Consider the following 25,835-nt stretch of genomic DNA (forward strand, 5'->3'; position numbering starts at 1 on the left):
CCCGTCCATAATTGTATACTAGTATCCAATCCATCCATCTCCATTGTTTACCTGAGGTGCCTTTTAGTTGTGCCTATTAAAATATGGAGAACAAAAATGTTGAGGTTCCAAAATTAGGGAAAGATCAAGATCCACTTCCACCTCGTGCTGAAGCTGCTGCCACTAGTCATGGCCGAGACGATGAAATGCCAGCAACGTCGTCTGCCAAGGCCGATGCCCAATGTCATAGTACAGAGCATGTCAAATCCAAAACACCAAATATCAGTAAAAAAAGGACTCCAAAACCTAAAATAAAATTGTCGGAGGAGAAGCGTAAACTTGCCAATATGCCATTTACCACACGGAGTGGCAAGGAACGGCTGAGGCCCTGGCCTATGTTCATGGCTAGTGGTTCAGCTTCACATGAGGATGGAAGCACTCAGCCTCTCGCTAGAAAAATGAAAAGACTCAAGCTGGCAAAAGCAGCACAGCAAAGAACTGTGCATTCTTCGAAATCCCAAATCCACAAGGAGAGTCCAATTGTGTCGGTTGCGATGCCTGACCTTCCCAACACTGGACGTGAAGAGCATGCGCCTTCCACCATTTGCACGCCCCCTGCAAGTGCTGGAAGGAGCACCCGCAGTCCAGTTCCTGATAGTCAGATTGAAGATGTCAGTGTTGAAGTACACCAGGATGAGGAGGATATGGGTGTTGCTGGCGCTGGGGAGGAAATTGACCAGGAGGATTCTGATGGTGAGGTGGTTTGTTTAAGTCAGGCACCCGGGGAGACACCTGTTGTCCGTGGGAGGAATATGGCCGTTGACATGCCAGGTGAAAATACCAAAAAAATCAGCTCTTCGGTGTGGAGGTATTTCACCAGAAATGCGGACAACAGGTGTCAAGCCGTGTGTACCCTTTGTCAAGCTGTAATAAGTAGGGGTAAGGACGTTAACCACCTCGGAACATCCTCCCTTATACGTCACCTGCAGCGCATTCATAATAAGTCAGTGACAAGTTCAAAAACTTTGGGTGACAGCGGAAGCAGTCCACTGACCAGTAAATCCCTTCCTCTTGTAACCAAGCTCACGCAAACCACCCCACCAACTCCCTCAGTGTCAATTTCCTCCTTCCCCAGGAATGCCAATAGTCCTGCAGGCCATGTCACTGGCAATTCTGACGAGTCCTCTCCTGCCTGGGATTCCTCCGATGCATCCTTGCGTGTAACGCCTACTGCTGCTGGCGCTGCTGTTGTTGCCGCTGGGAGTCGATGGTCATCCCAGAGGGGAAGTCGTAAGCCCACTTGTACTACTTCCAGTAAGCAATTGACTGTTCAACAGTCCTTTGCGAGGAAGATGAAATATCACAGCAGTCATCCTACTGCAAAGCGGATAACTGAGTCCTTGACAACTATGTTGGTGTTAGACGTGCGTCCGGTATCCGCCGTTAGTTCACAGGGAACTAGACAATTTATTGAGGCAGTGTGCCCCCGTTACCAAATACCATCTAGGTTCCACTTCTCTAGGCAGGCGATACCGAGAATGTACACGGACGTCAGAAAAGAAAAGACTCACCAGTGTCCTAAAAAATGCAGTTGTACCCAATGTCCACTTAACCACGGACATGTGGACAAGTGGAGCAGGGCAGGGTCAGGACTATATGACTGTGACAGCCCACTGGGTAGATGTATGGACTCCCGCCGCAAGAACAGCAGCGGCGGCACCAGTAGCAGCATCTCGCAAACGCCAACTCTTTCCTAGGCAGGCTACGCTTTGTATCACCGCTTTCCAGAATACGCACACAGCTGAAAACCTCTTACGGCAACTGAGGAAGATCATCGCGGAATGGCTTACCCCAATTGGACTCTCCTGTGGATTTGTGGCATCGGACAACGCCAGCAATATTGTGTGTGCATTAAATATGGGCAAATTCCAGCACGTCCCATGTTTTGCACATACCTTGAATTTGGTGGTGCAGAATTTTTTAAAAAACGACAGGGGCGTGCAAGAGATGCTGTCGGTGGCCAGAAAAATTGCGGGACACTTTCGGCGTACAGGCACCACGTACAGAAGACTGGAGCACCACCAAAAACTACTGAACCTGCCCTGCCATCATCTGAAGCAAGAAGTGGTAACGAGGTGGAATTCAACCCTCTATATGCTTCAGAGGTTGGAGGAGCAGCAAAAGGCCATTCAAGCCTATACAATTGAGCACGATATAGTAGGTGGAATGCACCTGTCTCAAGTGCAGTGGAGAATGATTTCAACGTTGTGCAAGGTTCTGATGCCCTTTGAACTTGCCACACGTGAAGTCAGTTCAGACACTGCCAGCCTGAGTCAGGTCATTCCCCTCATCAGGCTTTTGCAGAAGAAGCTGGAGGCATTGAAGAAGGAGCTAAAAGGGAGCGATTCCGCTAGGCATGTGGGACTTGTGGATGCAGCCCTTAATTCGCTTAACAAGGATTCACGGGTGGTCAATCTGTTGAAATCAGAGCACTACATTTTGGCCACCGTGCTCGATCCTAGATTTAAAGCCTACCTTGGATCTCTCTTTCCGGCAGACACAGGTCTGCTGGGGTTGAAAGACCTGCTGGTGACAAAATTGTCAAGTCAAGCGGAACGCGACCTGTCAACATCTCCTCCTTCACATTCTCCCGCAACTGGGGGTGCGAGGAAAAGGCTCAGAATTCCGAGCCCACCCGCTGGCGGTGATGCAGGGCAGTCTGGAGCGACTGCTGATGCTGACATCTGGTCCGGACTGAAGGACCTGACAACGATTACGGACATGTCGTCTACTGTCACTGCATATGATTCTCTCAACATTGATAGAATGGTGGAGGATTATATGAGTGACCGCATCCAAGTAGGCACGTCACACAGTCCGTACTTATACTGGCAGGAAAAAGAGGCAATTTGGAGGCCCTTGCACAAACTGTCTTTATTCTACCTAAGTTGCCCTCCCACAAGTGTGTACTCCGAAAGAGTGTTTAGTGCCGCCGCTCACCTTGTCAGCAATCGGCGTACGAGGTTACGTCCAGAAAATGTGGAGAAGATGATGTTCATTAAAATGAATTATAATCAATTCCTCCGCGGAGACATTGACCAGCAGCAATTGCCTCCACAAAGTACACAGGGAGCTGAGATGGTGGATTCCAGTGGGGACGAATTGATAATCTGTGAGGAGGGGGATGTACACGGTGATATATCGGAGGGTGAAGATGAGGTGGACATCTTGCCTCTGTAGAGCCAGTTTGTGCAAGGAGAGATTAATTGCTTCTTTTTTGGGGGGGGTCCAAACCAACCCGTCATATCAGTCACAGTCGTGTGGCAGACCCTGTCACTGAAATGATGGGTTGGTTAAAGTGTGCATGTCCTGTTTTGTTTATACAACATAAGGGTGGGTGGGAGGGCCCAAGGACAATTCCATCTTGCACCTCTTTTTTCTTTTCTTTTTCTTTGCATCATGTGCTGATTGGGGAGGGTTTTTTGGAAGGGACATCCTGCGTGACACTGCAGTGCCACTCCTAGATGGGCCCGGTGTTTGTGTCGGCCACTAGGGTCGCTAATCTTACTCACACAGTCAGCTACCTCATTGCGCCTCTTTTTTTCTTTGCGTCATGTGCTGTTTGGGGAGGGTTTTTTGGAAGGGACATCCTGCGTGACACTGCAGTGCCACTCCTAGATGGGCCCGGTGTTTGTGTCGGCCACTAGGGTCGCTAATCTTACTCACACAGCTACCTCATTGCGCCTCTTTTTTTCTTTGCGTCATGTGCTGTTTGGGGAGGGTTTTTTGGAAGGGACATCCTGCGTGACACTGCAGTGCCACTCCTAGATGGGCCCGGTGTTTGTGTCGGCCACTAGGGTCGCTAATCTTACTCACACAGCTACCTCATTGCGCCTCTTTTTTTCTTTGCGTCATGTGCTGTTTGGGGAGGGTTTTTTGGAAGGGCCATCCTGCGTGACACTGCAGTGCCACTCCTAGATGGGCCCGGTGTTTGTGTCGGCCACTAGGGTCGCTAATCTTACTCACACAGCTACCTCATTGCGCCTCTTTTTTTCTTTGCGTCATGTGCTGTTTGGGGAGGGTTTTTTGGAAGGGACATCCTGCGTGACACTGCAGTGCCACTCCTAGATGGGCCCGGTGTTTGTGTCGGCCACTAGGGTCGCTTATCTTACTCACACAGCGACCTCGGTGCAAATTTTAGGACTAAAAATAATATTGTGAGGTGTGAGGTATTCAGAATAGACTGAAAATGAGTGTAAATTATGGTTTTTGAGGTTAATAATACTTTGGGATCAAAATGACCCCCAAATTCTATGATTTAAGCTGTTTTTTAGTGTTTTTTGAAAAAAACACCCGAATCCAAAACACACCCGAATCCGACAAAAAAAATTCGGTGAGGTTTTGCCAAAACGCGTTCGAACCCAAAACACGGCCGCGGAACCGAACCCAAAACCAAAACACAAAACCCGAAAAATTTCAGGCGCTCATCTCTAGTAATTTTGAGTGGGAACAGGTAATACATGTGGATGAGAGACGCAGATCTTGTGCAGAGCGGAGAGGTCTGGTAGGGAGATATTTTGAGATGAGTGAGGAGATGTATGATGGTGCAGTTTGGTTAATAGCCTTGTATGTAAGTAAAAGTATTTTATATTTGACACAGGAGAATACCGGTAACCAATGGAGGGACTGACAGAGCGGATCAGCAGATGAAGAACGTCTGGCGAGGAAGATTAGCCTCGCAGCTGCATTTAAAATGGATTGAAGTGGTGATAGCCTATGTTTGGGAAGACCAGTAAGGAGACTATTACAATAATCAATGCGGGAGATGATGAGTGCATGGATTAGAGTTTTTGCAGTGTCTTGTGTAAGATAAGGGCGTATTTTGGATATGTTTTTAAGGTGCATGTAACATTATTTAGAGACAGATTGAATGTGTGGAACAAAGGACAGTTCAGAGTCAAGGGTGACACCTAGGCAACGAGCTTGTGGGGTGGGGTGGATAGTTGCATTGTCAACAGTTATAGAGATATCAGGTTGGTAACTACTCTTAGCTGGTGGGAAAATAATTAATTCGGTTTTGGAAATGTTGAGTTTGAGGTGGCGAGATGACATCCAAGATGAAATGGCAGACAGGCATCCAGTGACACGAGCCAATACTGGTGGTGACAAATCTGGGGAGGATAGGAATATTTGAGTATCATCAGCATACAAATGATACTGAAATCCAAAGGAGCTGATTAGTTTACCAAGAGAGGAAGTATAGATTGAGAAAAGCAGAGGACCTAAGACTGAGCCTTGCGGTACTCCAACTGATAGAGGTAGAGAAGAGGAGGTAGAATCAGAGAAGTGAACACTGAAAGAGCGATTAGATAGGTAGGATGAGAACCAAGAAAGGGCTGTGTCCTGAAGACCTAGGGATTGTAGTGTTTGTATGAGAAGAGAGTGGTCAACAGTGTCAAAAGCAGCAGAGAGATCTAGAAGAATAAGTAGTGTGTAATGGCCTTTTGATCTAGCAGTGACTAGATCATTCACTACTTTGGTCAGTGCCGTCTCTGTGGAGTGTTGGGCACGAAAGCCTGACTGAAGTGGATCCAATAAGTTGTGCGAGTTAAGAAAGTGTGTAAGGCGAGTGTAGGCAAGCCTCTCAAGTAGCTTGAAGGGACTGGGTAGCTGAGAAATGGGACGGTAGTTAGAGAGTGTGTTTGGGTCAGAGTTGTGTTTTTTTAGAATGGGAGTAATGACTGCATGTTTAAACAGAGAGGGAAAGATACCAGTAGAGAGAGAGAGATTACAGATTTTAGTTAAGGTTGGGATAAGCACAGGAGACAAAGTTTTACTGACCTGTGAGGGTATAGGATCAAGAGGAGAGGTAGTGGAGTAGGAGGATGAAAAGAGTGTTGATACTTCATCTTCACTTGTGGGATCAAATGAAGAGAAAGTGCCAGAGGGTTCAGGTAGGGAATTGAGCAGGTCACTGGCTGAGTTAGAGCATACCATTTCATCTCGGATTTTATCAATCTTATCCTTGAAGTAGGAAGCAAGTTCTTGTGCACGGATAGTAGCTAGTGGGGGAGGTGAGGGAGGGTAAAGAAGTGATTTAAATGTATTAAAAAGTCGCTTGGGGTTGTTGGCATGATAAGAGATGAGAGATTGGAAATATGTTTGTTTGGCAGTGTCCAGGGTCTGACGATAGGAGTGGTAGGTAGTCTTATATGTGAGAAAGTCACTTGGATTCTGAGATTTCCGCCACTGACGTTCTACTTTACGTGACAGTTTTTGTAGGTGTCTTGTTGATTTAGAGTGCCATGGTTGGCATCTAAGCCTACGTGGAGTGTGATGGGTAGCTGGAGCCACTTCATCAAGGGCACTCTCTAGGGTCTGGTGCAGGTGTGATACAGCAGTGTCAGGTGTAGTAAATGTAGAGATTGGTGAGAGCAGTTGTTGCCGAGAAGTGGAAAGTTGTTGAAAATGTATATTGTTAGTATTTCTGCGGGTTAGAGGAGGCTTGCTTGGTTTTAGTGTCCTAGAATTTAAAGTAATAAAAGAGATTGTGAAGGTGATCAGGTTGTGATCAGAGAGAGGGAAAGGAGTGTTAGTTAATTCGGAAACTGAGCAGAGCCTGGTGAACACAAGATCAAGGCAGTGGCCCTCATGGTGAGTAGAGGAGTCGGATCATTGGGTTAGGCCAAGAGAGGAGGTTAGAGAGAGGAGTTTGGATGCATTAACAGATTGTGGACTGTCAAGAGCTATATTGAAATCGCCCATAATGATGGTGGAGATGTCAGAGGATAAGAAGTGTGGGAGCCAGGCAGAGAAATCTTCTAGAAATTGTTATTTAGGTTGCCCAGGAGGGCGATAGATAGCTGCAACACGCAGAGAGAAGGGGGTGAAAATCCTGATAGAGTGAACTTCAAATGAGGTGAATACGAGTGATGGAACCTGAGGTAGAACAGTCAGTGGCGTAACTACTGCCCCCGCAGTCCTCGCGGTGGCTTGGGGGCGAGGGGCTGCGGGGGCGCCACTGATTACAGCAGACTGACATGCGGACGAGCGCCCGCATGTCAGTCTGCTTTCTCCTTCCCGCCGCCGCTTGTTGGAGGGACACGGACGGCACAGCGTGTGCCTCTCCTGTGTCCCTCCTGTATCATCTCCGGCGGCCGCGGGTCTAATAGGGGGAAGTGCCGTCCGTGAGCTCTAATTGGCTCACGGACGGCACTTCCCCCTATTAGACCCGCGGCCGCCGGAGATGATGCAGCAGGAGGGACACAGGAGAGGCGATCTGTGCCCTCCGTGTCCCTCCAATAAGCGGCGGCGACGGCGGCACTGGGGGGGGGATGTCTGGCACTGGGGCATATATGGCACTGGGGGGGAGATGTCTGGCACTAGGGGGGATATCTGGCACTGGGGCATATATGGCACTGGGGGGGGAATATCTGGCACTGGGGGGGGATGTCTGGCACTGGGGGGGATATCTGGCACTGGGGGGGGGATGTCTGGCACTGGGGCATATATGGCACTGGGGGGGAGATGTCTGGCACTAGGGGGGATATCTGGCACTGGGGCATATATGGCACTGGGGGGGGGATATCTGGCACTGGGGGGGATGTCTGGCACTGGGGGGGATATCTGGCACTGGGGGGGGGTGTCTGGCACTGGGGCATATATGGCACTGGGGGGGGATGTCTGGCACTGGGGCATATATGGCACTGGGGGGGGGATGTCTGGCACTGAGGGGGATATCTGGCACTGGGGGGGGATGTCTGGCACTGGGGCATATATGGCACTGGGGGGGGGATGTCTGGCACTGGGGGGGGATGTCTGGCACTAGGGGGGATATCTGGCACTGGGGGCATATGTGGCACTGGGGGGGAATATATGGCACTGGCGGCATATCTGGCACGGGGGGAATATCTGGCACTGGGGGCATATGTGGCACTGGGGGGGAATATCTGGCACTGGGGGCATATGTGGCACTGGGGGGGGGGGGTATATGTGTACCTGGCACATGGGGGAAGCTATATTTGGCACCGGGGGCATGTGAGTACCTGGCACCGTGGGGGAATATCTGGCACTGGGGTCATATGTGGCACTGGGAGCACAGCCCTAGCAACAAGGACTACCTCCTAGCAACGAGCATGACACCCAGTGCATGAAACACCTGACAACGAGCATGACACCCAGTGCATGAAACACCTGGCAACGAGCATGACACCCAGTGCATGAAACCCCTGACAACGAGAAGGTAATTGAAAAGTAATTAGAAGCCTTACTGTAGGACTTAATGTGTAATGGGCATTACGGTGTGTGGCATAATGTATCACGGACATTGCGGTGTGTGTCATAATGTGTCACAGGCATTACAGTGTATGGTATACTATATCGCGGGCATTGTGATATGTGGTATAATGTCTCAGGGTCATTGCAGTGTGTGGCATAATGTATCACGGACATTGCGGTGTGTGTCATAATGTGTCAGGCATTACGGTGTGTGGTATACTATATCACGGGCATTGTGGTATGTGGTATAATGTCTCTGGGTCATTGCAGTGTGGCATAATACATAACGGGCATTGCGGTGTGTGGCATAGGGTATAACGGGCAGGGCATTGCGGTATGTGTCACAGGCATTACGGTGTATGGTATACTATATCACGGGCATTGTGGTATAATGTCTCAAGGTCATTGCGGTGTGTGTCATAATGTGTCACAGGCATTGTATGTGCTATAATGTATCAGGGGCATTGCAGTGTGTAGCATAATGTATAACGGGCATTGCGATTCCTGTCATAATGTGTCGGGGGCATTACGGTGTGTGGCATAATGTGTCACAGGCATTACGGTGTGTGGCATAATGTGTCACAGGCATTACGGTGTGTGGCATAATGTGTCGGGGGCATTATGGTGTGTGGCATAATGTGTCATGTGCATTATTGTGTGTGGAATAATGTCTAAGGGCCATTGCAGTATGTGGCATAATGTATACTGGGCATTACTATAAGGAGGAAAAATGACAAATAATGTAAGGGGCATGAATCAGGATTATTTTTCTTTCCTGTGGTGGCTAACGTCTGGGCGTGCAGGTTGCAAAACTGGGGTATAAGGTAGTCTTTTCCTGCAATACCACGCCCCTTTATGAGAAACCACGCCCATTCCAACAAAACCACGCCCCTTTTTTGCAGCGCGCCTTCGGCGCGCGCATATTTATCCCTTTCTTGCTCCCAATTATGCGGCGGGTGGGGGTGGGGGTGGGGGGGCGCCAAAGAATTTTTTGGCTTGGGGGAGAAAAATCTCTAGTTACGCCACTGAGAACAGTGTATGTGAAAAACTGTAACAGTAAGATTCCGACCCCACCACCTTTACTATTATTAGGCCTACATGTGTGTGAGAAGTGGAAACCACCATGTGACAGTGCTGCAGGGGAGGCAGTGTCTGATTGTGTGAGCCATGTTTCTGTTATAGCCAGCAGATTAAAGTTGTGAGATATGAAGAGGTCATGGATGGATGTTAATTTGTTACAAACAGAGTGTGCATTCAATAAGGCACATTTTAGTGATTTGGAGGGGGATGGGAGACACTTGATATTTATGAGGTTAGATGGATTCTATGTTATTTTGAGACAGCAGAGTGTGAGAGGGAAAGGTGGTTGGGGCCTGGATTTGGTGATATGTCACCAGCTAATAAAAGCAGAAGAGTGAGATAAATCTTGGTGGATGTTTGCGAGTGTTTGTTCTGGTGGCCAATTGCGGTTGTCAAAGTACTTGCAGAGAGGAAAGTATAAATCTCATGAGTGTTTAGAAGAGGGGAGTGGAGAATAGAAGCTGTAATGTGTACAGAGGGGTGAGTTTCAGGGTGAGTGTAGAATGTGTTAAATTTGGTGAGAATTCCATGACTTGAAATTAGACACAGTAGTTTGATGAACATGCTGAGGTTGTTTGTGTTTTATGGGTTAAGTGGAGTTAGAGTAAGTTGTTAAAGTAAGTTACCTTTTCTTGATGTTTTTCAATGTTTGGTCAACTGTTTTTTTTAACTGTTCGGATAACACACTTATTAATTCCACACTTAATAAATTCCAGCAAACTACCCCCAGCAAGCTGACCCCTTAACTGACTCTAAGGAAATACTGTCTCTGATTAGGAACAGGCCTACCTCTGAACATTTGGTCACCTGATTGAAATGCTAATTGATCATAGAACAAATTGCACAGGGTGGGTCAATAGACTAAGGGGCCCTACACACTCGGCGATGCGCCGCCGAGGTGCCCGACGGCCGATACGGCCGACGAGCAACCCGGCGGCGGGGGGGCAGTGACGGGGGGAGTGAAGTTTCTTCACTCCCCCCGTCACCCGGCTGCATTGAAGTGCAGGCAAATATGGACGAGATCGTCCATATTGGCCTGCATGCACAGCCGACGGGAGATCAGCGATGAACGAGCGCGGGGCCGCGCATCGTTCATCGCTGGAGTCTCCACACTGAAAGATATGAACGAGTTCTCGTTCATTTATGAACGAGATCGTTCATATCTTTCAGAATATCGGCATGTGTGTAGGGCCTATAAAACTACTCTAGCTATTCACAATAAATTCAATCACATACATAGGAAATTACAAGAAAAACATCACATACATTCAAATATAAGATGTGGTTTGTACGCAGCATGTGTGTCAGTCTGAGCCTGGTAGCATAGTAGCACTGAATTCACATACATTCAAATATAAGATGTGGTATATACTGTATTTATACATTTAATTGTCTTCTATTTTAAAACACACATTTCTTAGCAGTCATACCCAGGATTAGAACCCATGACATGTTACACTGACAGCAGACACTTTACTGATGGAGCTATTTGCTCCTGTAGAGGAAGCATGAGAATTCTAACTATATAAAGCTACGTGTAATTGTCAGAGAAGTAGCTTCATATAGTTAAAATTCTCATATTTCCTATACAGGAGCAAACAGCTTCATCAGTAAGGTGTCTGCTTCCAGTGTAATAGGATGTGGTTTCTAATCCTGGGTGTGATACTTGTAAAATGTGTATATTCAGTATAATAAAGAGGGTGTGATTTGTAAGGTGCAGGGATGACAGCTGTCAATTAACTTAATTCAATGGTGTCACAGAATGGGAGGAGAGGTGCCCCCCTTCAGAGCAGGAGCCCGGCGGCAGATGACTCCGTTGCCTCCCAGAGTTCTGCCTCTGATTTGTACCATACTTGCTCCATTGGCGCTTCCACCCTAAAGACCCTCTCACACTACATTTCATTTTTGTTACAAGCCAAAATATAAAGGTTTGTAAGTAGACACCTTATCCATTAATAATAAGATTTTACTCACCGGTAAATCTATTTCTCGTAGTCCGTAGTGGATGCTGGGGACTCCGTAAGGACCATGGGGAATAGACGGCTCCGCAGGAGACTGGGCACACTAAAAGAAAGATTTGGTACTACCTGGTGTGCACTGGCTCCTCCCTCTATGCCCCTCCTCCAGACCTCAGTTAGGATACTGTGCCCGGAAGAGCTGACACAATAAGGAAGGATTTTGAATCCCGGGTAAGACTCTTACCAGCCACACCAATCACACCGTATAACTCGTGATATTTAACCCAGTTAACAGTATGAAATACAACTGAGCCTCTCAACAGATGGCTCAGCAATAACCCTTTAGTTAGGCAATAACTATATACAAGTATTGCAGACAATCCGCACTTGGGATGGGCGCCCAGCATCCACTACGGACTACGAGAAATAGATTTACCGGTGAGTAAAATCTTATTTTCTCTGACGTCCTAGTGGATGCTGGGGACTCCGTAAGGACCATGGGGATTATACCAAAGCTCCCAAACGGGCGGGAGAGTGCGGATGACTCTGCAGCACCGAATGAGAGAACTCAAGGTCCCCCTCAGCCAGGGTCTCAAATTTGTAGAATTTAGCAAACGTGTTTGCCCCTGACCAAGTAGCAGCTCGGCAAAGTTGTAAAGCCGAGACCCCTCGGGCAGCCGCCCAAGATGAGCCCACCTTCCTCGTGGAATGGGCTTTCACTGATTTAGGATGCGGCAATCCAGCCGCAGAATGCGCCAGATGAATTGTGCTACAAATCCAGCAAGCAATAGTCTGCTTAGAAGCAGGAGCACCTATTTTGTTGGGTGCATACAGGATAAAAAGCGAGTCAGTTTTCCTGACTCCAGCCGTCCTGGAAACATACATTTTCAAGGCCCTGACTACGTCCAGTAACTTGGAATCCTCCAAGTCCTTAGTAGCAGCAGGCACTACAATAGGTTGGTTCAAGTGAAAAGCTGATACCACCTTAGGGAGAAACTGGGGACGAGTCCTCAATTCTGCCCTATCCATATGGAAAATCAGATAAGGGCTTTTACATGACAAAGCCGCCAATTCTGACACACGCCTGGCCGAAGCCAAGGCCAATAACATGACCACTTTCCACGTGAGATATTTGAGATCCACGGTTTTAAGTGGTTCAAACCAATGTGATTTTAGGAAACTCAACACCACATTGAGATCCCAAGGTGCCACAGGAGACACAAGAGGGGGCTGAATATGAAGCACTCCCTTTACAAAAGTCTGAACTTCAGGCAGTGAAGCCAGTTCTTTCTGGAAGAAAATCGACAGAGCCGAAATCTGGACCTTAATGGAACCCAATTTTAGGCCCATAGTCACTCCTGACTGTAGGAAGTGCAGAAAACGACCCAGCTGAAATTCCGCTGAAGGGGCCTTCCTGGCCTCACACCACGCAACATATTTTCGCCAAATGCGGTGATAATGGTTTGCGGTTACTTCTTTCCTGGCTTTTATCAGCGTAGGAATGACTTCCTCCGGAATGCCCTTTTCCTTTAGGATCCGGAATTCAACCGCCATGCCGTCAAACGCAGCCGCGGGAAGTCTTGGAACAGACAGGGCCCCTGCTGTAGCAGATCCTGTCTGAGCGGTAGAGGCCATGGGTCCTCTGATATCATTTCTTGAAGCTCTGGGTACCAAGCTCTTCTTGGCCAATCCGGAACCACGAGTATCGTTCTTACTCCTCGCCTTCTTATTATTCTCAGTACCTTTGGTATGAGAGGCAGAGAAGGGAACACATAAACCGACTGGTACACCCGCGGTGTCACCAGAGCGTCCACAGCTATCGCCTGAGGGTCCCTTGACCTGGCGCAATATCTCTTTAGCTTTTTGTTGAGGCGGGACGCCATCATGTCCACCTGTGGCCTTTCCCAACGGTTTACCAACAGTTTGAAGACTTCTGGATGAAGTCCCCACTCTCCCAGGTGTAGGTCGTGTCTGCTGAGGAAGTCTGCTTCCCAGTTGTCCACTCCCGGAATGAACACTGCTGACAGTGCTAAGACGTGATTTTCCGCCCATCGGAGAATCCTTGTGGCTTCTGCCACGCCATCCTGCTTCTTGTGCCGCCCTGTCGGTTTACATGGGCGACTGCCGTGATGTTGTCTGATTGGATCAGTACCGGCTGGTTTGGAAGCAGGGGTCTTGCCTGACTTAGGGCATTGTAAATGGCCCTCAGTTCCAGAATATTTATGTGTAGGGACGACTCCTGACTTGACCAAAGTCCTTGGAAATTTCATCCCTGTGTGACTGCCCTCCAGCCTCGAAGGCTGGCATCCGTGGTCACCAGGACCCAGTCCTGTATGCCGAATCTGCGGCCCTCTAGAAGATGAACACTCTGCAGCCACCACAGCAGAGACACCCTGGTCCTTGGAGACAGGGTTATCAGCCGATGCATCTGAAGATGCGATCCCGTCCAAGAGGTCCCACTGAAAAGTTCTTGCATGGAACCTGCTGAATGGAATTGCTTCGTAGGAAGCTACCAATTTTCCCAGGACTCGCGTGCAGTGATGCACCGATACCTGTTTTGGTTTCAGGAGGTCTCTGACTAGAGATGACAGCTCCTTGGCTTTCTCCTGCGGGAGAAACACTTTTTTCTGTTCTGTGTCCAGAACCATCCCCAGGAACAGCAGGCGTGTGGTAGGAACCAGCTGTGACTTTGGAATGTATAGAATCCATCCGTGCTGTTGTAGCACTTCCCGAGATAGTGCTACTCCGACCAACAACTGCTCCATGGACCTCGCCTTTATAAGGAGATCGTCCAAGTACGGGATAATTAAAAACTCCCTTTTTTCGAAGGAGTATCATCATTTCTGCCATTACCTTGGTAAAGACCCTCGGTGCCGTGGACAGTCCAAACGGCAGTGTTTGGAATTGGTAATGGCAATCCTGTACCACAAATCTGAGGTACTCCTGGTGAGGATGGTAAATGGGGACATGTAGGTAAGCATCCTTGATGTCCAGGGATACCATGTAATCCCCCTCCTCCAGGCTTGCAATAACCTCCCTGAGCGATTCCATCTTGAACTTGAATTTTTTTATGTATGCGTTCAAGGACTTCAAATTTAAAATGGGTCTCACCGAACCGTCCGGTTTCGGTACCACAAACAGTGTGGAATAGTAACCCCGTCCTTGTTGAAGTAGGGGCACCTTGACTATCACCTGCTGGGAATACAGCTTGTGAATTGCCTCTAGCACAGCCTCCCTGCCTGAGGGAGTTGTCGGCAAGGCAGATTTGAGGAAACAGCGGGGGGGAGACGCCTCGAATTCCAGCCTGTACCCCTGAGATTCTACTTGAAGGATCCAGGGATCCACCTGTGAGCGAGCCCACTGATCGCTGAAATTTTTGAGGCGGCCCCCCACCGTACCTGGCTACGCCTGTGGAGCCCCCGCGTCATGCGGTGGACTCAGAGGAAGCGGGGGAAGAATTTTGATTCTGGGAATTGGCTGACTGGTGCAGCTTTTTCCCTCTTCCCTCGTCTCTGTGCAGAAAGGAAGCGCCTTTGACCCGCTTGCTTTTCTGAAGCCGAAAGGACTGTACCTGATAATACAGTGCTTTCTTAGGCTGTGAGGAAACCTGAGGTAAAAAAATTTCTTCCCAGCTGTTGCTGTGGATACGAGGTCCCAGAGACCATCCCCAAACAATTCCTCACCCTTATAATGCTCTATGTGCCTTTTAAAGTCAGCATCACCTGTCCAGTGTCGGGTCTCTAATACCCTCCTGACAGAATGGACATTGCATTAATTCTGGATGCCAGCCGGCAAAATATCCCTCTGTGCATCCCTCATATATAAGACGACGTCTTATGTTCGCAAAATAGTATCCCTGTTTGACAGGGTTACAGACCACGCTGCAGCAGCACTATCTGCAGGTCTCAGTCTAGTACCTGAGTGTGTAAATACAGACTTCAGGATAGCCTCCTGCTTTTTATCAGCAGGTACCTTCAAAGTGGCCGTATCCTAAGACGGCAGTGCCACCTTTTTTGACAAACGTGTGAGCGCCTTATCCACCCTAGGGGATATCTCCCAGCGTAACTTATCCTCTGGCGGGAAAAGGTACGCCATCATTAACTTTTTAGAAATTACCAGTTTCTTATCGGGGGAACCCACGCTTTTTCACACTTCATTCACTCATTTGATGGGGGAACAAAACACTGCCTGCTTTTTCTCCCCAAACATAAAACCCTTTTTTAGTGGTACTTGGGTTAATGTCAGAAATGTGTAACACATTTTTTATTGCCGGGATCATGTAACGGATGTTCCTAGTGGATTGTGTATATGTCTCAACCTCGTCGACACTGGAGTCAGACTCCGTGTCGACATCTGTGTCTGCCATCTGAGGGAGCGGGCGTTTTTGAGCCCCTGATGGCCTTTGAGACGCCTGGGCAGGCGTGGGCTGAGAAGCCGGCTGTCCCATAGCTGTTACATCATCCAGCCTTTTATGTAAGGAGTTGACACTGTCGGTTAATACCTTACACCTATCCATCCACTCTGGTGTCGGCCCACAGGGGGCGACATCCCATTTATCGGCATCTGCTCCGCCTCCACATAAGCCTCCTCATCAAACATGTCGACACAGCCGTACCGACACACCGCACACACACAGGGAATGCTCTGACTGAGGACAGGACCCCACACAGCCCTTTGGGGAGACAGAGAGAGAGTATGCCAGCACACACCAGAGCGTTATATAATGTAGGGATTAACACTATCACTGAGTGAATTTTCCCCAATAGCTGCTTGTATAAACAATATTGCGCCTAAATTTAGTGCCCCCCCCCCCTCTCTTTTTAACCCTTTGAGCCTGAAAACTACAGGGGAGAGCCTGGGGAGCTGTCTTCCAGCTGCACTGTGAAGATAAAATGGTGCCCAGTGTGCTGAGGGAGATAGCTCCGCCCCTTTTTCGCGGACTTTTCTCCCGCTTTTTTATGGATTCTGGCAGGGGTAATTATCACATATATAGCCTCTGGGGCTATATATTGTGATTATTTTGCCAGTCAAGGTGTTTTTATTGCTGCTCAGGGCGCCCCCCCCCCCCCCCCCAGCACCCTGCACCCTCAGTGACCGGAGTGTGAAGTGTGTATGAGGAGCAATGGCGCACAGCTGCAGTGCTGTGCGCTACCTTGGTGAAGACTGAAGTCTTCTGCCGCCGATTTTCCGGACCATCTTCATGCTTCTGGCTCTGTAAGAGGGACGGCGGCGCGGCTCCGGGAACGAACACCAAGGATGGGTCCTGCGGTCGATCCCTCTGGAGCTAATAGTGTCCAGTAGCCTAAGAAGCCCAAGCTAGCTGCAAGCAGGTAGGTTCGCTTCTTCTCCCCTTAGTCCCTCGTTGCAGTGAGCCTGTTGCCAGCAGGTCTCACTGTAAAATAAAAAACCTAACATATACTTTCTTTCTAGGAGCTCAGGAGAGCCCCTAGTGTGCATCCAGCTCGGCCGGGCACAGAAATCTAACTGAGGTCTGGAGGAGGGGCATAGAGGGAGGAGCCAGTGCACACCAGGTAGTACCAAATCTTTCTTTTAGTGTGCCCAGTCTCCTGCGGAGCCGTCTATTCCCCATGGTCCTTACGGAGTCCCCAGCATCCACTAGGACGTCAGAGAAAGACGGATTAAACACCACTATACAGTCATAGTTTAGTGATTGTGCTCAGAGGCGCAGCTACCATCGGTGCACAGGTTATACCCTGCTTCCCCTTCCCCCGAGTGGACCATTTTAAGCAATGTCGGATGAATGGCCAGTGCAGAGAGCAGCCTGACTGCCTGAGGGACCTGCTCCTTACCTTAGGAAGGCAGGGCTGACCTTGTGTGTACGAAAAGATAGAGGAGTCCTGACATCTATAAGCGCAGATGATCACAGCTACATACTGCCTCTAATTGTTGTACATAATTTTTGATTCACTGCTGTCTGTGCTTTAAAGGCAGCTCACAACAACATTGTGCTTGTACCAATCATCCACTGTCTCTCCCTGTCTCCCACTGCCTTCCTCTGTCACTCACTGCCTCACCCTGTCAGCCTCTGCCTCCCCCTACCTTCTGCTGTCACCCTCTGCCTCCCCCTGCCTTTTGTTGTCACCCTCTGCCTCTCTATGTTAACCACTGCCTCCCCCTGCCTTCTTCTGTCACCCTCTGTCTTCCCTTGCCTCCCCCTGTCACTCACTGTCTCATGTAGAGTGACCATATTATCCCTTTTACCTGGGACGCTCATGGACTACACAGGTTATGTGGCTGCCTGACTTCAAGCCTACATTTCAGCTGGTTTTAATCAGCCACAGAACCTGTGTAATCCATGAGCGTCCCAGGTAAAAGGGATAATATGGTCACTCTACCTCATGTGATGCCCCAGAATTTAAATTTATCACTATACTTTGTCCCCACTGCAGCTGCAGATGCCTACAGCCAGGGCCGTCATCAAGGGAGTGCTCTGTGTACGCTTGTTCCGGGGACTGGCCACTCTGACAGAGAGTGGAGGGCCCGGAATGCTCAAACAGCCTGCCGTAGCTATGCCCGGCAGCGGCTGCCGCCGGTGGGACTGGCGGCGGATGCTAACACCCTAAACAGCCCTTCCAATCCCAGCGGCCGCCTCCGGTGAGACTGCCTGAGGCCGCCGTCACTCCCCTTCCCCTGAGGCTGTCATCGACGGGCCGCAGGCTGCTCCCCACCACCTGCCACAGATCCGCGCCGCCCGCATCCAATCATAATAAGCAAGCTGCAGCTTGCTGTTTAATAAAGTTTGTTGTTGCCGGGCGCGGTGTGACATCATGACACGCCGCGTCGGTGAAGTGAAGAGAAGCCGCTCAGCCGCCACGCTGGACAACGGACTGATTAGCTCAGGAGGGCAGGAGCAGACAGAGTGGATGAGAGGACGCTCAGGACGGATTTGCAAAGGGTAAGTATTATGTATTACATATGTGTTATGTTTGTGTGATTGTTGTGAGTGACACTTAAGACAGGATGGCCCCTCCCCCTAATGTCAGTACTGCATCCCCTGGCTGTGCCTCCTCCCCCATTGGCAGGTTTTATATATATATATATATATATATATATAATTTTTATTTTTTTAATAAGGTGTTAAATACATTATCAAACGTGATGGGGGCTCATGAAATATTTAAGGGGTAGGGGAATCATTAAATATTTACAGGGTTGGACTGGCCCACAGTGGTACAGGGGAAACCCCCGGTGGACCCCACTGCCTGGGGCCCCACCTCCTCCTCCAGGTATCAGGTTCCAGACTGAGCATTTGAATTATACATTATATATATATGTTACCTTATGCTGCACAGGACTATTGTGTATCTTCTACAATGCATTGCTGTTATTAATCTGGTACATTATCATTCATTCACTAGCAGTAGTAACAATATATATTTTTCAAGGGCACAGTTCATGCACTATCTAATGGTTAGCCAAGCCTTTGTCGCAACTGGCCACACCCCCTCTGGAGTGACCACACCCCTAAACATGGGCCCCTGCTACTGCATTCCCCCCGGTGAATATTTATGAGGTGGGGCAACATCAAATGAGGGGTGAGCGAGGGTCATTATTATATAGGAATAAAAAAATACGTGTATATATGCACACATACACACACACACACATTCTATTATTCTTATATAATAATGACCATCGCTCACCCCTTATTTAATGTTGCCCCACCTCATAAATATTTAATGATTCTTCCACCCCTTAAATATTTCACAAGCCCCCATCACATTTGATAATGTGTCATTTTTTTATTTATTTTTTTAATAAGGAGTTGAATACTTTTTGAAAAAGTCTGTGTGTATGGGGGGGGAGGGGGCTATTTTGTCAGTCCCAGGCCCCACAATTTCTGGTAGAAGCCCTGCCTACAGCCCTCAGTATGCCTAGAAAGTAAGATGAGCTTTAGGATTCTCAGATTACAGGAGACATGTGTAACGCCATGGAAGGAGAGGACAAGAAGTGAACTAGTGGAGTTGGGGAGGCTGTGGAGAGTTGGCTGAAAAACAAAAGGAAGTATCCCATGAAAATGTGCAAGTAGTCAGCCATGACATAAGATACAAGTAAGGAAGAACACATACCTCCCAACTTTGTAATCCTATGAAGAGGGACACACGCGCGGCAAAGCCGCGTGTGCTCCCAAAAAGAGGGTGTGGCCTGTGAATAGGGGGCGTGGCTTTGCGGAGGACTCGTGATCGTGAGCCACGCCACCGTTTTCATCACTGAGGGGGCATGCCCAGCGCTCTGTGAGCTGCTGGCATGCCCTCTCTCCCACTGTCTATTCACCACTGCTCTGCTAAGCAGGGCAGCGATGACAGGAACCTCCCAATTGCCTCCACCCCACCGCGGGACACTGCGGCCCCCGGGTGGGACAGCAAGACAGTCCCCAAAAAACGGGAGTGTCCCGCGAAAATCGGGACAGTTGGGAGGTATGAGAAAAGCTATTGGGAAAGACAGTGCCCAGAGAGCCAAACTGCATTAAAGAGATGGCTGAGACTTGTGGTGCCACAGCCAGACCAAGCATTCCAGTGGAAAGGAAAGCTCCAAGTCATCCAAGACTGCCCTGAAAAAGGTAGGGAAGCCATTGTCATTAAGAGCCACTGATTTGGGGAGAGACACCCATTTCTTCTATGTATTCACCAGAATTACTTTATGTGCAAGACATTGTTCCTAATATGTATAACAGAGCAGCAACAATACCATTTAAATACAGATCTTATTATATGCATACATCTAAGTAAGGGCCCCAACTGTGCATACAATGATCCCTAAATAACCTGGACCGAAAATAGCAAAGCTACTCTACTAATACTGATACATGACATTGTGGGGGGATGTACTAAAGGGAAAATGCGATAAAACCCCCATTTTTTGGGGGGGGGGGTTTGCATTTTCATATGTACTATCACCCGTCCGCCGCATTTTCACCCATGAGGATATAACCATCTCTGGCTGGCGATACCCTATCCTATGGGCTTCTTTTCACTGGCCGCTGCAACCCGCTGCTCCCCACCACAGAAGCCGACCCCCTTCCCCCCGGCATACCTTCCTTCAGTAATTTCCTACTCCACCTAGCAACACAGCTGAAGGTCCTTTCGGCTGCAGGGGGAAGGAGGAGGCGCCGGGGACAGCCTGCTTCCTGGCAGGGGAGCAAGTGAAGAGCCCAGGGAGGTGACGGAGACCTCACAGGTATCGTGGGGGGCCTCCGTCACTGCACTGAGATATTGATCGCATATGTTGATACATCTCGCCCATTGTGTCCTGGACTCTTCATCTATTTAATTTTAATTGAACCAAACCATATTCAGAGTGTATAGGAATGTGTGACTATATTGCTCTATGCTTTAGAGTATATTACTGTGAACTGCTATGTAGACATAACTGAGAAATTGCTATGTACTGTAGACTTAATTGTGAATTGCTAAGTAGGTATGATTGTGAATTGCTATTTAGAAAGGATGGGAAATAATTGTCAACCGTTAAGTAGACATTAGTTATTCTTGTATTAGATGTGATTTCAGAAGTGCTTTCCATACGTTCCTTTCATTGAAGTGACCAATTTTAGCCTTTATTGAGGGTCTCTAGAAATACATTCAAAAATCCTTTTGCATACATTCTGTCTGCCACTTTGCCTGGTAAGGGTAAGTTTTCCCTGCCTCTCTCTGCTGTGATGTGAAGGAGGGAAGAAGAAATCTTGCTGCTGAGGAGAGAGTGCCTGAGCAAGAGCAGATTTCTGCCAACACACTGCATGCTGGGAACATCGAGTTTGTGTGATAATCCAACTCTTTAACATCTATTATAAATGTATTCAGGGTATCACATCCTCCCTGTCAAACTCTGCCTCCCCCTGCCTTCCACAGTCGTTCTCTGCCTCTCAATGTAAACCTCTGCCTCCCCCTGACTTCCACATACCTCCCAACATGACCCTCTCCAGGAGGGACAGAATGCTCTGTTTCTGGACTTTTCTCTTAATTTATGATTGCCATCACCTGCCTGAAACACCTTTCTTATCCATTAACCTGTTCAACACAGGTGCCAGCAATCTTAAATTAAGAGAAAAGTCCAGAAGCAGAGCATTGTGTCCCTCCTGGAGAGGGTCATGTTGGGAGGTATGCTTCCACTGTCAATCTCTGCCTCTCTATGTAAACCTCTGTCTCCCCCTGCCTTATGCTATTACCCATTGCAGTGTGGCATATTGTGAACTTAGTTTGGGCTGGAGGAGGGGGCCCAAATTATTTTTTTGCACCTGTGCCCACAACTCACAAGTTCTGCCGCTGATTGTGTGTTTTTCTCGATTGTGCTGCAATGAATCCGTTGACGGGACACTTTTATTAAGCCTCCCTCCAATGCCATCAAAGGATGAAAGCAATATGCACATGCACAAATAACATCCGTTCATGCAGATAGTGATTTGACCTAAAGGGAGACGGTAAAGCCTTTTCAGCGTTTCTGGTCCACATTGCTGAGTGTAGCTAACCCTCATAATATATTAATATAATCGTGTTAGCTAGTCGTTAAAAGCTATGCTTCTCAAAGCTTGTTAATGTGACTCAGGCTTTCATAATGATTATTTTGGAGGGTAATATTAACATACATCTGACCCCTCCTGACTGCATTCCCCATATATAGGATTACCATACTATCCCTTTAAACCGGGACACTCATGAATTACACAGGTTCTGTAGCTGATTAAAATCAGGTGAAATGCAGGCTTGAAGTCAGCTAGCCACAGATCCTGTGTAAATCATTAGTGCATACCTCCCAACATGACCCTCTCCAGGAGGGACAGAATGCTCTGCTTCTGGACTTCCCTCTTAACTTATGATTGCCATCACCTGTGCTGAAACACCTTTCTTATCCATTAACCCAGGGGTTCTCAAACTCAGTCCTCAGGACCCCACACAGTGCATGTTTTGCAGGTAACCCAGCAGGTGCACAGGTGTATTAATTACTCACTGACACTTTTTAAAAGGTCCACAGGTGGAGCTAATTATTTCACTTGTGATTTTGTGAGGAGACCTGCAAAACATGCACCGTGTGGGGTCCTGAGGACCGAGTTTGAGAACCTGTGCATTAACCTGTTCAAAACAGGTGCCGGCATTTATAAATTAAGAGAAGCAGAGTATTGTGTCCCTCCTGGAGAGGTTCATGTTGGGAGGTATGTTAGTGTCCTGGTTTAAATGGATAGTATGGTAAGTCTACCTATATATCAACAGGACCTCATCACAGATCCAAGACCCAAATGCTGACAGGAGACAGGGAAGGCTGGGTGCTGAGTGTCACATGCATTACCTGCCCCCAGAGAAGGCACTCGCTGACAACCATGGATGACTGCCAATGAGTGCCCTCTAAGAATGCAGTTAATGCCTGTGATACTCAGCACCCAGCCTCCATGGACCCCATGACACAGTTCTGGTGGTATCTACTACTTTAAACTTTAATGCACCTTTTTTTTTTAAACAGGCCACCTTGGGGGTAAAGAGGCCACTGATGCCGCTGCCGCCCCCAATGCTTCTGCAGCTGCCATTGCCGACAAAGAGCCTCCATTGTGTGCCAACAAAGAGCCTCCGCTGTAAGTCCTCTGCGTGCTAGCGCTACTGTGCTAGGCGGCCACCACTACCCAGAACCCCGTGGTGCCGGTGGCCGGCCTTTAAGCAACCTTACATCATGAGTTGTGAAATCTCCTGTGCAGACTCCGCTCCCGTCAATTCTGAACTCACGCATACACAGTCCGGATTCTCTTGGCGGGGGGAGGGATCAGGGGAGTGTTAGAGGAAGGATCTAGGAGCTGCAGCTGAATTTGTGGGGCAGCAGGGGACTTGCTAAAAGATGTGAGTGGACTTTTCACAGTAAGGTGCGCTGATTGTAGCTGCAGGTGGCCTTCCTCCCCTAGATAGCACACAGAGGTGGAATTGCAGCCACGGAAGGCAGCTCTCAATGTGCCCTATGTGAACACTGATGTCAAATCATTAAGACTGTGGTGATCCGGTTGCAGCTGCAAGCGGTCTCTCTCCGCTGTAGAGCATACAGAGGTTGAGCTATCCTGCAGGAGGCAGCTTTCATTATACATCCAATTTGACTGCAGCTGCAGGCGGTTTCCCTCCCTTGTGCAGTGCATCCGGAAAGTATTCACAGCGCTTTACTTTTTCCACATTTTGTTATGTAACAGCCTTATTCCAAAATGGAATACATTTATTTTTTCCCTCAAAATTCGACACACAATATCCCATAATGACAACGTGAAAAAAGTTTTTTTGTGATTTTTGCACATTTATTAAAAATAAAAAAAATAAGATTTTACTTACCGGTAAATCTATTTCTCGTAGTCCGTAGAGGATGCTGGGGACTCCGTAAGGACCATGGGGGGTAGACGGGCTCCGCAGGAGACATGGGCACTTTAAGAAAGAACTGAACTCTGGGTGTGCACTGGCTCCTCCCTCTATGCCCCTCCTCCAGACCTCAGTTAGAGAAACTGTGCCCAGAGGAGATGGACACTACGAGGAAAGGATTTTGATAATCTAAGGGCAAGATTCATACCAGCCACACCAATCACACCGTATAACTTGTGATAAACTACCCAGTTAACAGTATGAACAAACAATATAGTCTCGGCCAAATCGATGAAACTACAACATAACCCTTATGTAAGCAATAACTATATACAAGTCTTGCAGAAGAAGTCCGCACTTGGGACGGGCGCCCAGCATCCTCTACAGACTGCGAGAAATAGATTTACCGGTAAGTAAAATCTTATTTTCTCTAACGTCCTAGAGGATGCTGGGGCCTCCGTAAGTACCATGGGGATTATACCAAAGCTCCCAAACGGGCGGGAGAGTGCGGATGACTCTGCAGCACCGACTTGAGCAAACAGGAGGTCCTCCTCAGCCAGGGTATCAAACTTATAGAACTTTGCAAAGGTATTTGACCCCGACCAAGTAGCAGCTCGGCACAGCTGTAGTGCCGAGACCCCTCGGGCAGCCGCCCAAGAAGAGCCCACCTTCCTAGTGGAATGGGCCTTAACCGATTTAGGTAACGGCAATCCTGCCGTAGAATGCGCCTGCTGAATCGTGTTACAGATCCAGCGAGCAATAGCCTGCTTGAAGCAGGGCCGCCAACCTTGTTGGCTGCATACAGGACAAACAGAGCTTCTGTTTTTCAGATCCTAGCCGTTCTGGCCACGTAAATTTTCAAAGCCCTGACCACATCAAGGGACTCGGAATCCTCCAAGTCACGCGTAGCCACAGGCACGACAATAGGTTGGTTCATATGAAAGGATGAGACCACCTTAGGCAGGAATTGAGGATGGGTCCGCAATTTCGCTCTATCCACATGGAAAATCAGATAGGGGCTTTTAGGTGATAAAGCCGCCAATTGCGAAACTCGCCTAGCCGAAGCCAAGGCTAACAACATGACCACCTTCCAGGTGAGATATTTCAACTCCACTGTCTTAAGTGGTTCAAAGTACCAATGTGACTTAAGGAACTGTAACACCACGTTAAGGTCCCAAGGCGCCACCGGCGGTACAAAAGGAGGCTGAATATGCAGTACTCCCTTCACAAACGTTTGTACTTCAGGAAGAGAAGCCAATTCTTTTTGGAAGAAAATGGATAAGGCCGAAATTTGAACCTTTATCGATCCTAATTTCAGACCCAAGTTCACTCCAGTTTGAAGGAAGTGAAGCAGACGGCCCAAAAGGAATTCCTCCATAGGAGCATTCCTGGCCTCACACCAGGAAACATTTTCGCCATATTCGGTGATAATGTTTCGATGTCACTTCCTTCCTAGCCTTAATTAGGGTAGGAATGACCTCCTCCGGAATACCCTTTTCCGCTAGGATCCTGCGTTCAACCGCCATGCCGTCAAACGCAGCCGCGGTAAGTCTTGGAACAGACAGGGCCCCTGCTGCAGTAGGTCCTGTCTTAGAGGAAGAGGCCACGGATTCTCTGTGAGCATTTCCTGCAGATCTGGATACCAGGTCCTCCGTGGCCAATCTGGAACAATGAGAATTGTTCTCACTCCTCTTTTTCTTATTATCCTCAACACCTTGGGTATGAGAGGAAGAGGAGTAAACACATAGACCGACTGGAACACCTACGGTGTCACTAGGGCATCCACAGCTACTGCCTGAGGGTCTATTGACCTGGCGCAATAACTCTGCGGCTTTGTGTTGAGGCGGGATGCCATCATGTCTATCAGTGGCCGTCTCCACCGAATTGCAATCTGTGCTAAGACTTCCTGATGAAGTCCCCACTCTCCAGGACGTAGGTCGTGTCCGCTGAGGAAGTCATGATTCTCCACCCAGCGAAGAATTCTGGTGGCTTCCGCCATCGCCACTCTGCTCCTTGTGAAGCCTTGGCGGTTTACATGAGCTACTGCGGTGACGTTGTCTGACTGGATCAGAACCGGTTGGTCGCGAAGTAGGGTCTCCGCCTGACGTAGGGCGTTGTATATGGCCCTTAGTTCCAAGATGTGAAGACAAGTCTCTTGACTTGACCAAAGTCCTTGGAAATTTTATTTTTCCCTGTGTGACTG

General features: G+C 48.5%; 1 protein-coding gene and 1 long non-coding RNA gene across 2 annotated transcripts in view; both read left to right on the forward strand.

Moving 5' to 3' along the window:
* The window catches only part of LOC135004291 (uncharacterized), a 512,715-nt gene that overhangs the window by 184,541 nt on the left and 302,339 nt on the right, over window positions 1-25,835 (forward strand). The window lies entirely within an intron of this gene.
* Window positions 22,771-25,835, forward strand: part of LOC135050581 (uncharacterized) — a 36,581-nt gene continuing 33,516 nt past the window's right edge. Inside the window, exon 1 of the long non-coding RNA XR_010241678.1 lies at window positions 22,771-22,875. This is a non-coding gene — a long non-coding RNA (uncharacterized LOC135050581). The remainder of the gene's footprint in view (window positions 22,876-25,835) is intronic.

This window comes from Pseudophryne corroboree, chromosome 2 (genome assembly GCF_028390025.1).
Source record: "Pseudophryne corroboree isolate aPseCor3 chromosome 2, aPseCor3.hap2, whole genome shotgun sequence".
Taxonomy (NCBI): domain Eukaryota; kingdom Metazoa; phylum Chordata; class Amphibia; order Anura; family Myobatrachidae; genus Pseudophryne; species Pseudophryne corroboree.